This window comes from Lontra canadensis, unplaced genomic scaffold (assembly GCF_010015895.1).
Source record: "Lontra canadensis isolate GAN:19392208 unplaced genomic scaffold, GSC_riverotter_1.0 scaffold189, whole genome shotgun sequence".
NCBI lineage: Eukaryota > Metazoa > Chordata > Mammalia > Carnivora > Mustelidae > Lontra > Lontra canadensis.
Window position 1 is genome coordinate 184,099 of NW_022631183.1, and position 13,277 is coordinate 197,375.

Genomic DNA, 13,277 nt, shown 5'->3' on the forward strand with positions numbered 1-13,277 from the left:
CTGTGCTTCACAACCATGTTAGAGCCTCAATTCCACAACTGGGGATGAGAGGGGGAAATGTACTCTTCCACAGCATAGCTTCAGCAACAGAAAGCTCAGGACAGGATCAAGTTCTGCTCCTTCCAGGAAGAAAGGCCAACTGGGATCTGAGGGTAGAGCGAGTCCTGGGTTCTAAACCACAGCGGTTTAGAGTAGCCAAGTGGGGACGAATAGAGATGCCCTGTTTCAAACAATACAAATTCTCTACTTTCTTAGTGAATTTACATAGATTTACTTGAGTAAAAGTTTCATTTTTTTTTTTCCTATCTGCCCTTCGGACCATTTCCAAAGACTTAAAAAAAATTTTTTTTAAGGAATTTTCACCAGTTTCACTGGGGAGTGGGTCAGCAAACCTCCTACTGTAATGGTAGAAATCAATCTCTCCCACATTAAAAAGAAAAAAAAGAAGAAAATGTATAAATTAAGATTTTTACTTATTTGACAGAGAGAGATCACATGTAGGCAGAGAGGCAGGCAGAGAGAGGGAAGCAGGCTCCCCACTGAGCAGAGAGCCCGATGTGGGGCTCGATCCCAGGACCCTGGGATCTTGACCTCAGCTGAAGGCAGAGGCTTAACCCACTGAGCCACCCAGGTGCCCCAATTTATGTATTTTCAACAAGCAAGTATATTTTCTATAAAACCAGCAACTCTTTTAAAAAAATAAAAACAGGGGCGCCTGGGTGGCTCAGGTCGTGATCTCGGGGTCCTGGGATCGAGCCTCACATTGGGCTCTCTGCTTGGCGGGGAGCCTGCTTCCCCCTCTCTCTCTGCCTGCCTCTCTGCCTACTTGTGACCTCTCTCTCTATCAAATAAATAAATAAAATCTTTAAAAAAAATAAAATAAAAACAGAAAAAATGAAAAAAAGAGAAAGAGAAACTGAGGTCTGATAAATAAGTAGGAATGAAATAGATTTTTTTAAGGATTTTATTTATTTATTTGACACAGAGAGAGAACATAAGCAGGGGGAGCAGCAGGCAGGGGGAGAGGAAGCAGCAGACTCCCCGCTGAGCCGGGAGCCCAACGTGGGGCTCGATCCCTGGACCTTGGGATCATGACCTGAGCCAAAGCTAGACACTTAACTGACTGAGCCACCCAGGCACCTCAGAATGAAATAATTTTTATATCCCATGCTGGCTGCCTCTCTACCAGACTGTAGCTCCACTCTTTTCTCTCCTCAAAAAGCTGAATTATCCTCTTTTCAATAATCTCAGCCCATCAACAAACACTTAATGAGAAATGTGGCAGACCTTAAGTACCCCTAACTTTTGGGAGCCTGATGGAGTCTTCCTTAAATCCAGATGCTAATGGAATGCATATAGAACCAAGAAAGGAATGTCAAAGGCAATGGAATCATGGTGGCAACTACTGCATACAGCTGATGAAAAGAACATTAGAGCCTAACTTTCAGTCCAGGCAACTAGGCTAAGAATACTCCTTTTTGCCAAGAGCCACTCCTAGTACTTTTCAGCAAATCTGTCTTCTTTCCAGCTGCTTTCATAACCCCACATTTCCATAGTTTCACTATGTTGCCAGAAAACATTGTTTTCTTAATCATCCTGCTTGAGATTCAGTAGGCTTCTTGAATTAGAATTCATGTCTTTTGGCAATTTTGGAGAAGTATCAACCAAAGCTCTTTTAATATAGCCGCTCCTCCATTCTCTTTATCCTTTTGGAACTCACATTAAACTTTTAGTTCTACTCTTCTTATCTCTTAACCTCTTTTTCCTTTTTCCATTTCTGTCTCTCCATCCTGCACCTTGCATGATTTCTTCAATTTTTTTTTTAAGATTTTATTTATTTGGCAGAGAGAGATAGAGAGGTCACAAGTAGGCAGAGAGGCAGGCAGAGAGAGAGGGGGAAGCAGGCTCCCCGCTGAGCAGAGAGCCCGATAGGGGCCTCGATCCCAGGACCCTGAGATCATGACCTAAGCCAAAGGCAGAGGTTTAACCCACTGAGCCACCCAGGCACCCGATTTCTTCAATTCTTTATTCCAGTTTGCTTAATCACTCCTCAGCTGTGTCCGACCAGTTGTTTGCCTTAGCAATACTGAATTTTTAACTGCAATTATTTTATCTTCTACTTCTTTTCCAAATCTTCCTGGACATTGCCATTTTTGATAGTGTACTATTATTTATACCTTTTTTTTTTTTTTTAAGATTTTATTTGTCAGAAAGAGAGAGCACAAGCAGGGGGAGCAGCAGAGGGTGAGGGAGTCACAGGACTCTGGGATCATGACCTGAGCTGAAGGCAGACACTTGACTGAGTCACCCAGGTGCTCTTCTTTACTCATACTTCTGATAAAATCTTTTATCTTTCTGAACATATTAAAAGAACTATTTTATATTCTGTACCTTCAGAATTTTACTATCTATAGTTTCTCTGTTCTGATTACATTGTTTCTGTTGTCTTTCAGAGATGATGTCTTATTTTTTGGACTGTTCTGTGATATTTTGATTATGAGCTCATCATCGTTGGAGTTCTTTTCTTTGTGGAGATGCTTCCAGGCTTGGATTTAAGATTTGTTCCTCAAAAGAGGATTTATACATGGTTCTACTAGTAACCTGTAAATTCTGCCAACTTGGAACATTCTTTAGAAACTTTTTCTTATGGGGCACCTGGGTGGCTCAGTCGGTTGAGTGGCTGAGGTTGGCTCAGGTCATGATCCAGAGTCCTGGGATCCAGTCTTGCATCGGGCTCCTTGCTTAGCGGAGAGCCTACTTCTCCCTCTCCCTCTGCCTGCTTGTGCTCTCTATCTGTCAAATAAATAAATTCTTAAAAAAAAAAAACAAAAAACTTTTTCTTACATATACTTCCATATACACTCAAGTAGAGAACGAACAGTATAATAATCTTCCCTAGACCCATAACTCAGCTTTTAAAATTATGAAGTCAGCAGGGCGCCTGGGTGGCTCAGCTGGTTAGATGTCTGACTTCGGCTCAGGTCATGATCCCAGGGTCCTGGGATCAAGCTCCACATTGGGCTCTCTGCTCATGGCAAATGTGTTTTTTCCTCTCCCTCTGCCTGCTGCTCCCCCTGCTTCTGCTCTCTCTCTGTCAAATAAATAAATTATATTTTTAAAAAGGTTCTAAATGATGATATTCTAATTGCATCATTCTTCCTTTTTTAGCTAGAATTTCTCTATAAACTTCCCCTCATCAACTATTTGAGTACATTGAGGTTTAGTTCATATGGAAGAGTAGGATAAATGCTTCACTGTTTCTATTTATTTGGTACTCTTCATTATTGGTTTCCTATGGTACTCTCTAAAGACTAATGAGATAGGTTTAACTTTTTTTTTTTTAAAAGAAATTTTTTTAAAGAAAATTATTTATTTATTTGACAGAGAGAGAAAGAGATCACAAGTAGGCAAAGAGACAGGCAGAGAGAGAGGGGAAGCAGGCTCCCCGCTGAGCAGAGAGCCCGACGGGACTCAATCTCCGAACCCTGAGATTATGACAAGAACCGAAGGCAGAGGCTTAACCCACTGAGCCACCCAGGTGCCCTAACTTTTTTTTTAAGAATCATGATGAACTTGGGGATTTAAATATATTTGATTTGCTGCAATTTATTGCAGTTGTTATATTTCTTAAAACTCAAAATATCCCATCTATAATCAATGGAAACTATTTCACAATGACTCCTGAGTCCTTCAAAGAAGATCCTACCAGCCTTTGAGAGCTTCCTTGCTTTCTATCATGATAAGATATTCACTATCATTTTGTACACGTCTTACTACAGACTTGACATCAGCAATTTCTCGAAAAAATCATGGTTCCTTTTAGTGGCAAATGCAATTTTAGACAGAAATGGTATTTAGAAAATACAATGTAGAGTAAGAGTTGCTCATTGGTATTGGGTTTATTTTTTTTATCTAGATCCTTTCAGAGGACAGAGCTCCCCATCCCCACAAATACACTTTTAAGGAAAAAATTCATTGTGAGTTCTTACTAGTACTTCCAATTCAAAGTCAGGAGTAAGGGGGATTTTATACAATCTCCAATTTTACACTAGTATTTTCCTTCTGTTGTGTTGAAAATCCTGCTTCTCAGAGAAACAAGCATAATTATTCATCTGCTTTATCCCACAACTCAGTCTCAGAATAACAACACCAACACTTCCATCAACAGTAAGATGTCTGAAGTTTTGCAGGCTTTTTTTGTCTTTAGGATATATCCGAATAGAGACATACAAATTATTAGGTTGTAAAATCATACAAAATAGTTCTCCCTGTGGGCTTATGCCACCAATTCTATAAATAGATCCAAACATTTCATTTAGCTCTTGATTTTTACATTCTGAGTTTAAGACTATATATAAAATAGAGCGTAATTAGAAAGTCCCTCTCCCTATAACCTTCTATTCTTCATTTTTTTAAAAATATAAGCGTATCACAATTAATTGTAGTTATTCATACTTGACCTGCTTTTTGTCATTTAATATATCCTAGAACATGTAACAGTAGAAATGGTATGTATTATTTAGAAATATTCTTTGATCTTTTCTATGACCATGTAGTACTCCATGAAATAAGTTATACAGTTCATTCGTCAGTTTCCTACTGATGGACATTCCCATCTTTTGCTTTTACAAACAGTACTATGATGACTAACCTTCAAAACACGTATCTTTTTATATTTTTACCAATGTATTCTCAAGGTAGAATTCTGGGAATATAAGTATCATTTCAGGGGAAGAAAATATATACAATTTTGCTAGGTACTGTCCAGTTTCCTTCGATAAGGACTGTACCATTTTGGTGGAATTCCACCAGCAATGCTTGAGAGCCTATTTCCTAACAACTTCACAAAAAACGTAAGCTATCAATTTTTGGATTTCTGCCAATCTGATAGGTGACAAACAGTATCTCGGTGTAGTTTTAATTGGTTGTTTTTTTCTGCTTATGAGTATTTTTTCCACGTGGCTAAGCCATTTACATTTTTTAAATTCTGTGAACTGTGTGTGTCTAGCTCATTTTCTATAGGGTTATTAATTGTGTTTATTCTCTATTTTTAGGTGCTCTTTATAAATATTACAAGTATTAATGCTTTATCTATAAGTTGCAAACATTTTTTCTAGTTCATTATTTATTGAGACCATTTTAGACTAAATTCATAGCTTGACCATTTTTAGGCCATAAAAGGAATTCCAGCCTAAATGCACTGTACGGCTGGTTTGGGTGAAGAATTTTATGGGGAATTTTTCTCCCTCCTCTTCAAAGCCAAATTGTCTTAGTATTTCCTTTTGGATAGAAATTTTCATTTTTCTGATTCTTCTTTTCATGGACTGTAGGCTTTGTCTCCTGTCCCCCCAGCTTAGAGAGCCATGAAATCAAAACTCTGGGCCACTAGGGAATGGCAGCATCCCCAGGAGAGTTCTAAGTTTCACTTTTCTGTATCTTTTGGGATTTGTGTTTTCCATTGTATTTGTCTTTAGGGCTTCTCTCATTTTCTTGCAGGGCCACCACACCACATAGACTATGATGTTATTAATTTCCCCCTTTAGTTATACAAAACAGTGGCCCTACAGTTTGTTAGATCAACTGAGTATTTAAGGAAAGATTGAAAAAAATTTTTTTTAAGATTTTGTTTATTTATTTGGCAGAGAGAGACACAGCAAGAGAGGGAACACAAGCAGGAGGAGTGGAAGAGAGAGAAGCAGGCTTCCCGCCAAGCAGGGAACCCGATGCAGGGCCCAATCCCAAGACCCTGGGATCATGACCTGAGCCAAAGGCAGAAGCTTAACAACTGACCCACCCAGGCACCCTGAAAGGTTTAACTATTCAATCCAGCATCTTCCAATCTTTTTTTTTTTTTAAGATTTTATTTATTTACTTGACAGAGAGAGAGAGATCACAAGTAGGCAGAGAGAGAGAGAGGTGGAAACAGGCTCCCTGCTGAGCAGAGAACCTGATGTGGGGCTCTACCCCAGGACCCTGAGATCATGACCTGAGCCGAAGGCTGAGGCTTAACCCACTGAGCCACCCAGGCACCCCATCTTCCAGTATTCTGAACCAAGAATGCTCCTTGGAAAATATAAACCACCACTTGCTAGATACAGAAGTTCTCCAGTTCTGTTTTGTTACTTATCACTTAAATTTTAATTATAAATATAATATAGATTCATTGGAACAAAAATGTAACGAAACAGAAAAGAAAAGGAAAAGCTTCCCTGCTGTTAGGAGCTTGATTCCTCCCACTGACTTTTGGTGGTTTCAGCTTTCATGTTGACCATTTAGTTTGTACCATGAATTGTTCTGAAACATACCCTCTATAAAGTTCTGTGGGTCCCATAGAATTGGGAACCAGTTTCCAATCTCAAGAAGCTTTCATTTCTATTAGGGAAAAGGAAAGAACTGGCATACACAGAGAATTAGAGGTATTTAAGAATCAGTTTAGAAGTCCAGACAGCAAACACTAATAAAGCTGAAAAGTTAGAACTTTGTGGGCTGGAGTTACACAAGGAACAAATTAAGAAGAAGGAGGTAGTCAATAAATGAAAAAATTTGAAGGCAGCCACACAGAGGATGTGGAGGAGTCAGGGGCACATCACGGAGATAGATTCAAAAGAAATACTGAAAGGACAAGTTCATTAAGCTAAGTGGTGCCTCCCTCACCAGAATGAAGTCTTGGTTTCTGCAGTCGTCCGGGTGGCTGGTCAGGCTTAGAGCTCATTTTCTATTTGTCATTAATTGCCATTTGAGAAAAGGTATGAGACTTTGAATGCAGCTTTAAGAGCGATGGCTATCCAACCTCCCTGGGTCAATTTCGGCTAATATACTCATCAATTTATCAGATATAAAATGGTTTCAACACCTCCCTGTCACAGGAGGAGTGTGAACAGTTAGCTCCTGGAGTCAAGAGGTCAGAACTAGTCCTAGGGGTTGTCAGACCTGGATTTCTATCAAATGTTGGCATCTCCAATGCCTGACCTCATCCTAATCTCTAACCTTCAATTTTCTGGACCTTCAGCCACGGGTGGGGGACACATACTTATTTCCACAACTTTAGATCTTAAAGGGTCAAGCAACGGTATCTGAATCATCCACTATTGCATCATTAATCATAATGGCACTCACCACTCAGCCCCCATATGCTATCTGGAGAAACACTTCATTTCCTAGGTATGAGTTTACTCTTTTATTTCTTCATTCATTATTTCCTAGTTTTCAGATCAAGGTTCTGTACTATATACTAGGGAGACAAGATGAAGATAGAGAACAAATCCTATCCTTCTCATACAGTCTAAGGTCATCAACAATAAACTGGTAGGGGTGCCTGGGTGGCTCAGTCGGTTAAGCATCTGATCCCTGATTTCAGCTCAAGTCACGATCTTGAGGTTTTGAGATCAAGCCCTGCATGAGGCTCATGCTGGACTTGGAGCCTGCTTGAGAGTCTCTCTCTCACTCTGCCTCTCCCCAACCTCCCAGAAAATTAAATAAATAAATAAAAATAAACAGGTAATCAAACAAAGATGTTACTGGAAATTGAGATGAATGCTGTGAAGAATTTATGCCACAGTTCAGAAATTTTATTAATATGAATATGTTTAATTACAAGTAACAAAACAAAAACTACCAGTGATTTCTAAAAAACAAAGATGTTTATCTCTCACAACAGAAGTCTGGAAATAGCTGGCTCCTAAATCAGTATAGTGGCTAAACTATATCATAATGGACCTAGTCTCCCTTGTCTTCTCCCCTCTATTGTTTGTATTTCTCAGCATGTTGGCTTTTTGTCCTTGTGCTTCTCACCTCACGGGTCTAAGCCAGCTGCTGAGGCTCTAAGACAAATGCAGTCAAGGCATGAAGGAGTAGGCAGGGTCTCCTTACTATCTCTCTTTCTATAAGAAAGCAAAAAAAGCTTTCCAGAAGCCTTCTCAAGAAACATCTCTTTACATCTCTTTGGTCAGAACTGGGTCACATGCCCATCGCTAAATCAATCTACGCTCACAAAGAATGAGATTACTGTTTTTGGTTCAGATTATTCATTTCCTAGCACTGGGAGAGGGAACCCCCTCCCTGAAACATGTTGCTATCCTTACAATATCAAGGTTCCTTAAAACATATTTTTAAAAAGGCAAATAGTTTTTAGTAGACACAATAGTGAAAATAAAAATCCAAAGATTCATTCACCAACTAAACAACTAAAATGGGACAAAGACGACTCAAATATCCCTCAAAAGTTTTCAGCCTGGGTAACTACGACAATCATACTGCCAAGAATAGATAAGAGAACGTGGGAGGGAAAACCTAGTTTGTTAGAGAGACAAAAATTAATTCCACTTTCTTCTCCTTGAGTTTGAGGTACAGTCAGACAGTCTGGTAGAAATGGAGAATGCAACTTGAGAGGAAAAGCTGGACTTCAACATAGATATTGGAATCATCCACAATGAGGCAGGATTTGAAACACAGGAATAGACAGAACCACTGGGAGAGAAGAGGGAAAATGCCAGAAAAAAATCTTGGTGAACAGCTATAATTAGGAGACAGTAAGATGATGAAGTTGCCATAAAAGGTAAGGAAGAGGGAATAATTAATTCCAGAGATACAAGAACCAAGGGACCATAATCACGTGGCAGCCAAGGAGTAAAGTTTCTTATTTTTTTTAAAGCTTGTAAGTATTCTCTAGAAGTGGCGCTCAAACCCGTAACCCTAAGATCAAGAGTTTCATGCTGCACTGACTGAGCCAGTCAGGCTCAGGCACCCCAAGAAATAAAGTTTTCAAAGGAATACACTGGTTGACATTGCCGACTGCTACACAGATGTTAATGATTCCAAAATACTCTTGAAAAATTCAAGGAACAGTAGGAACATAATGGTCATGTGCACTTACCTGAATCCCTTTTTGCCTATTCTTTCGAGGACGTTGGAAGGGAAGGAAAATATAGGTTGCCATGTTGGAGGCAATGTTAAGGTAGTAGTGGGAAGGGGTCAGTGGGTAACTGGGAACATTGTGGACAAAGAGGAAGGAGCCTAGAAAGAGGGAAAAGGGTGAGGAGCACTAACGGAATGGGAAAACAGGAAAACGTGCAGAGGCTAAAGGTCATGATAAGGCTAAAAATTAGATTCGACAGGAGAGATGAAAATATGAATATGGAGGTGGTCAGTGAACATGAGATGTTGACATAAAATGGGTAATGAATTTCAAGATATCTAGCGGGTAAGAGAAGTAAAAATAAAGGTCAATACAGGTGAGAGCGTTAAGGCCCAGCAAACTCACAAAAGCCATCAAGAAGGAGAGCACTAAAATTCGCTAAGGACACCACGAAATCTGGAAGTTGGAGGTCAATAGATGGAAATGGGAGTTGGTGAAAGGACACTGGCCCAGTGGTTAAAAATGAATTGGTAAGGGGCACATGGCGGGGCTCAGTTAAGTGCCTGATTTCAGCTCAGGTCACAATCCTGGGGTCCACAGATCAAGACCCACATCGGGCTCCCTGCTCAGTTCCTCTCCCTCTGCCTGTCATTCCCTCTGCTTGTGCTGTCTGTCAAATAAATAAATAAAATCTTTGTTAAAAAATGAATTGGTAAAACTTTAGTGGGAAGAGTATCACTGAGGAAACCAGAGAGCCAACAAAGCATGGGATAAGGGGGTGCAGGGTCGGGAGTCAGGGAGACATTCATTTTATAGAGAGATGTAACTAACACAAAATCTGCTAAGGAGGTTCCAAGGCAGATGCCAAGAAGAGAGGCTAGAACAGAATCCTATTCTGGGGATCCATCATAACAGAACATAACTGCAGTGTGACTGATGGCACATGTACATCCTTTTTCGCACCAGGCACAGGTCCATGACCTCTGCAAACTGTGGACAGTTCAAACAGAAGTACTGCATTCAGTGAGAACCTACAATCCCATTTAATTGCATAATAATGCATACGTATGCAGATGAGAATGTGAGTTACTAAAGATGAATATAGAACATGAGAAATGATGGAGACAGGGGCATGAGAGCAAAAGCAGGGCTCCCTGGGGCAAGCACACCAGTTTCTTGATAATTTAACTCGTGACAGTTAAATGGTAAAGGCTACATATAGGGAGCTAAGAGATAAAAATAGGCAGCTGGTAGTTTGGCTGAGAAGCCAAAGTACTCTTACTTTGAGAAATAAAACCAAAACCAGATTACAGAAGGCTGCAGGCCCTCTGAAATTCACAAGACCTTTGTGAGACTTCTCACACATAGAAGCACAATGACTTGTCCGGGACTCCAAGATTCCTGGTAGGTCAGACTATAGACAGTACAGACAGGTGCCCTCATGAGATGTTATCAGGTCAGGGAAAGGCCAATGAAAATAAGTGACTTAAAGAAGAAAGGAGGGGGAATGGAGAGAGAGAAGGCAAGAGGGGGGACATGGAGGGTGAGGGGAAGGGGCAGTGAGATGGGGAAGCAGGGAAGAAAGGAAAGAAACCATGAAAAGATGAAGCTGTCAAAGGCATCAGACCCCATTCTCCTTATCTCCGCATATCTTCTTATGCAAGAGCATGACCTGCCTTACACAAAGGCAACAAACAGCAGAAAATGAGTGTCTGTGACCCCTAAATTAGTGTGAATAATATTTAAATAAGGGAACAGACTATTTCAGGAGCCATGTAACATTCAGTGGCCACACCAATTACATTTATGTCAACTCTTTCTTCTTGATTTTGGAATAATTGCTTCATGGTTAACACCAGGCAAGATATCTCTTTATCCACATAATTGTGTGTGGAGGCTTTATTAAGCAATTAACCCAAGTAAGCAAGTAAACACCCTCATGATGCATCAAAATTAGCTCCGAGAAATATATGCAATAGAACATAAGCAGAAAAGAAAATCAGGAAGATAAAGGTTCGTACTGTGAAAACATAAGAAGTAAAAATTGCCTTAGAGTGAAAACTCATAGTAAAAAGAACACATGGTGAATACAATGATGTTATACCACTCATCACTGACAGGAGCTCTATAAGCTTTTTCACGGGACCTGTATGTTACTTCATGTTCACTCAACCTTATCAAATACAGAGAATGGCTATCACTGCCTTTAGTTAACAGATGAAAAGGTGAGGCTCAGTGAAATCACTTGTCCATGCATAAACGGTCAGTAAATAACAGACACTAGACTTGAACGTGGATTTTCTGACTCTTGGTGCAGTGGTCTGCCTGGTTCTCCCATATACTCAAACATCTGGACTGAATGAGCAGTATTCCTACCCATTAGCAGAAAACTAGAAGGAATGCTATCTAAATAACACCCCCAAACCCTGGAACTCCATGGTTCCATGCTCACTATCCCTTGAATGCCCTCTTGACAATGAGCAACTTCATCCAATCACACAGTGTGTGTGTGCATGCATGCGTGTGCACACACACACACTGTAGACTTGGGACAGGTAGGGAGCTATAAAACCAACACTTAGGACATTAGGAGTCAATAATGAATATGAGACCAGAGCACGGAAGCTTGCTTCTCTGCATAGAAAGAGTTACCTTGCACCAACTTCCTCTGTGCATAAAACACTGACATTTTCATGCTTAGGGAGCCTGCTTTTGGCTTCCAAAAGCTCTGGCGCCATACCATGCCATCACTGTAACTGCCCTCCAGTGGGCCATCAAAAGCCCAGCTAGAATGTTTTGAGTACAGCAGCTCGCTTGTCACCAAAACACTAAGTTGCGATATTTTATATTTATCTCTATTTAAATTTTAGTGATGCTACATAAATGTTAACATGGTCTTATGCTAATACAATCATGGATAAGTCTTAATAACACTACATACTGGCACACCACTGGGTGAGTTATGGCCTGCTAAACAGGCCTAATGCATGCTTCTCAAGTCACTTGGTTAGTCTCCTTTAAATAAGATGTGACATCAAAATGTTACTGTTTCCCTCAAGAAATGTGTTTCCAGAAGCAATGGCAAGGGACATGTAGGATAATTTGCTCATCTTGAAAATGGAAAGAAGGTACTTGGGATTAGAGGAAAGAACTTTGAAAAGAGCCTGGAGAGAGAGGTTAATAATGTTTGATTTAGTTATTTCATGACTTGAGAAATAAAAAGTGAGCTTCCATAAGTTCTCAAGCCTCTGAAGCCATAAGGATAAGACCCTGGACTTCAGTCTAGGGCTGAAATCACAACGACCTATGACAAACTTACAGATTCTCCACCCTTCCAGTAGATGTACAGGCAAACATCTCCTTGGGCTTCCTGAGAGACTGTCTGGGTGTGGTAGGTGAGACCAAGGTAGGCAGATCGCCCTGGAAGCCACAGCCTACACTGTCAAGAACATAACCACAAGATAACCAGGGCTTGAAGATCCAAGCAGGTTAATGATAAGGGGCACGAAGGCCTGCAGAGTCCTCAGCCTCCCCATGGAAAGATTCTTCCAGCCTTACCAGCTCTGCCCCTCAATTTACTGAGAAAAAACCCAGCAGCCTTTCACGGTGAGGAGGCACCAGTCTGAGATTCTGATTAAGTAACAATAAGCATGGATGAAAGACAAAGAAAATCTTTTCAAAACAAAGCCTACAGGGGCGCCTGGGTGGCTCAGTGGGTTAAGTCACTGCCTTCGGCTCAGGTCATGATCTCAAGGTCCTGGGATCTAGCCCCGCATCGGGCTCTCCGCTCAGGGGAGAGCCTGCCTCCCCTTCTCTCTCTGCCGGGCTCTCTGCCTACTTGTGATCTGTCAAATAAATAAATAAAATCTTAAAAAAAAAAAACCACAAAGCCTACAATGGCAAATGTTTACAATAGCCTTTGTCCTGCAACATCGTAATCCCTGCACCCTAGCAGAGCAACCCCTCATAGCTACTACCCATGCCCTTACACCAAGAATCAGAATACTGACTGGTTCCTATTTTAGAAGCACAAATAGTCCTAAGAGCAGATTTTCAAAAATTAAAGGAACTATGGCTCCAATGGACCAACTACAGCTTGAAGACATCTTGACTTTTTTAGTATTATGATGTGGTGCCCAAACATCTTTCTGTATCCACTCTTAAGAGATGCTGTATCCCCATTTCTCTTACCTTATCACTCTTCTAGCATAAGCCGGACTAACTAAAATTTAAACAAATCCCAACCCAAAGAGTACAAATACCTGACTGCATGTTGATTGGTACCACATGATAAGGAGAAGGCATATATTCCCCCCACAAAGCCCATCTGGGTCAGGTTCAACATTTATTCATCACTAGATGTAGCTTCTAGATACATCTACTAGATGTAGATTGCAAAAGGATCAACTCTTAGAGTTCATTC

At 40.5% G+C, this 13,277-nt stretch overlaps 1 protein-coding gene across 8 annotated transcripts in view; it reads right to left on the reverse strand.

Annotated features, from left to right (window-relative positions):
* SIL1 (SIL1 nucleotide exchange factor) overlaps positions 1-13,277 on the reverse strand; it is a 210,010-nt gene that overhangs the window by 51,973 nt on the left and 144,760 nt on the right. The gene's annotated exons all lie outside the window — the stretch shown is intronic.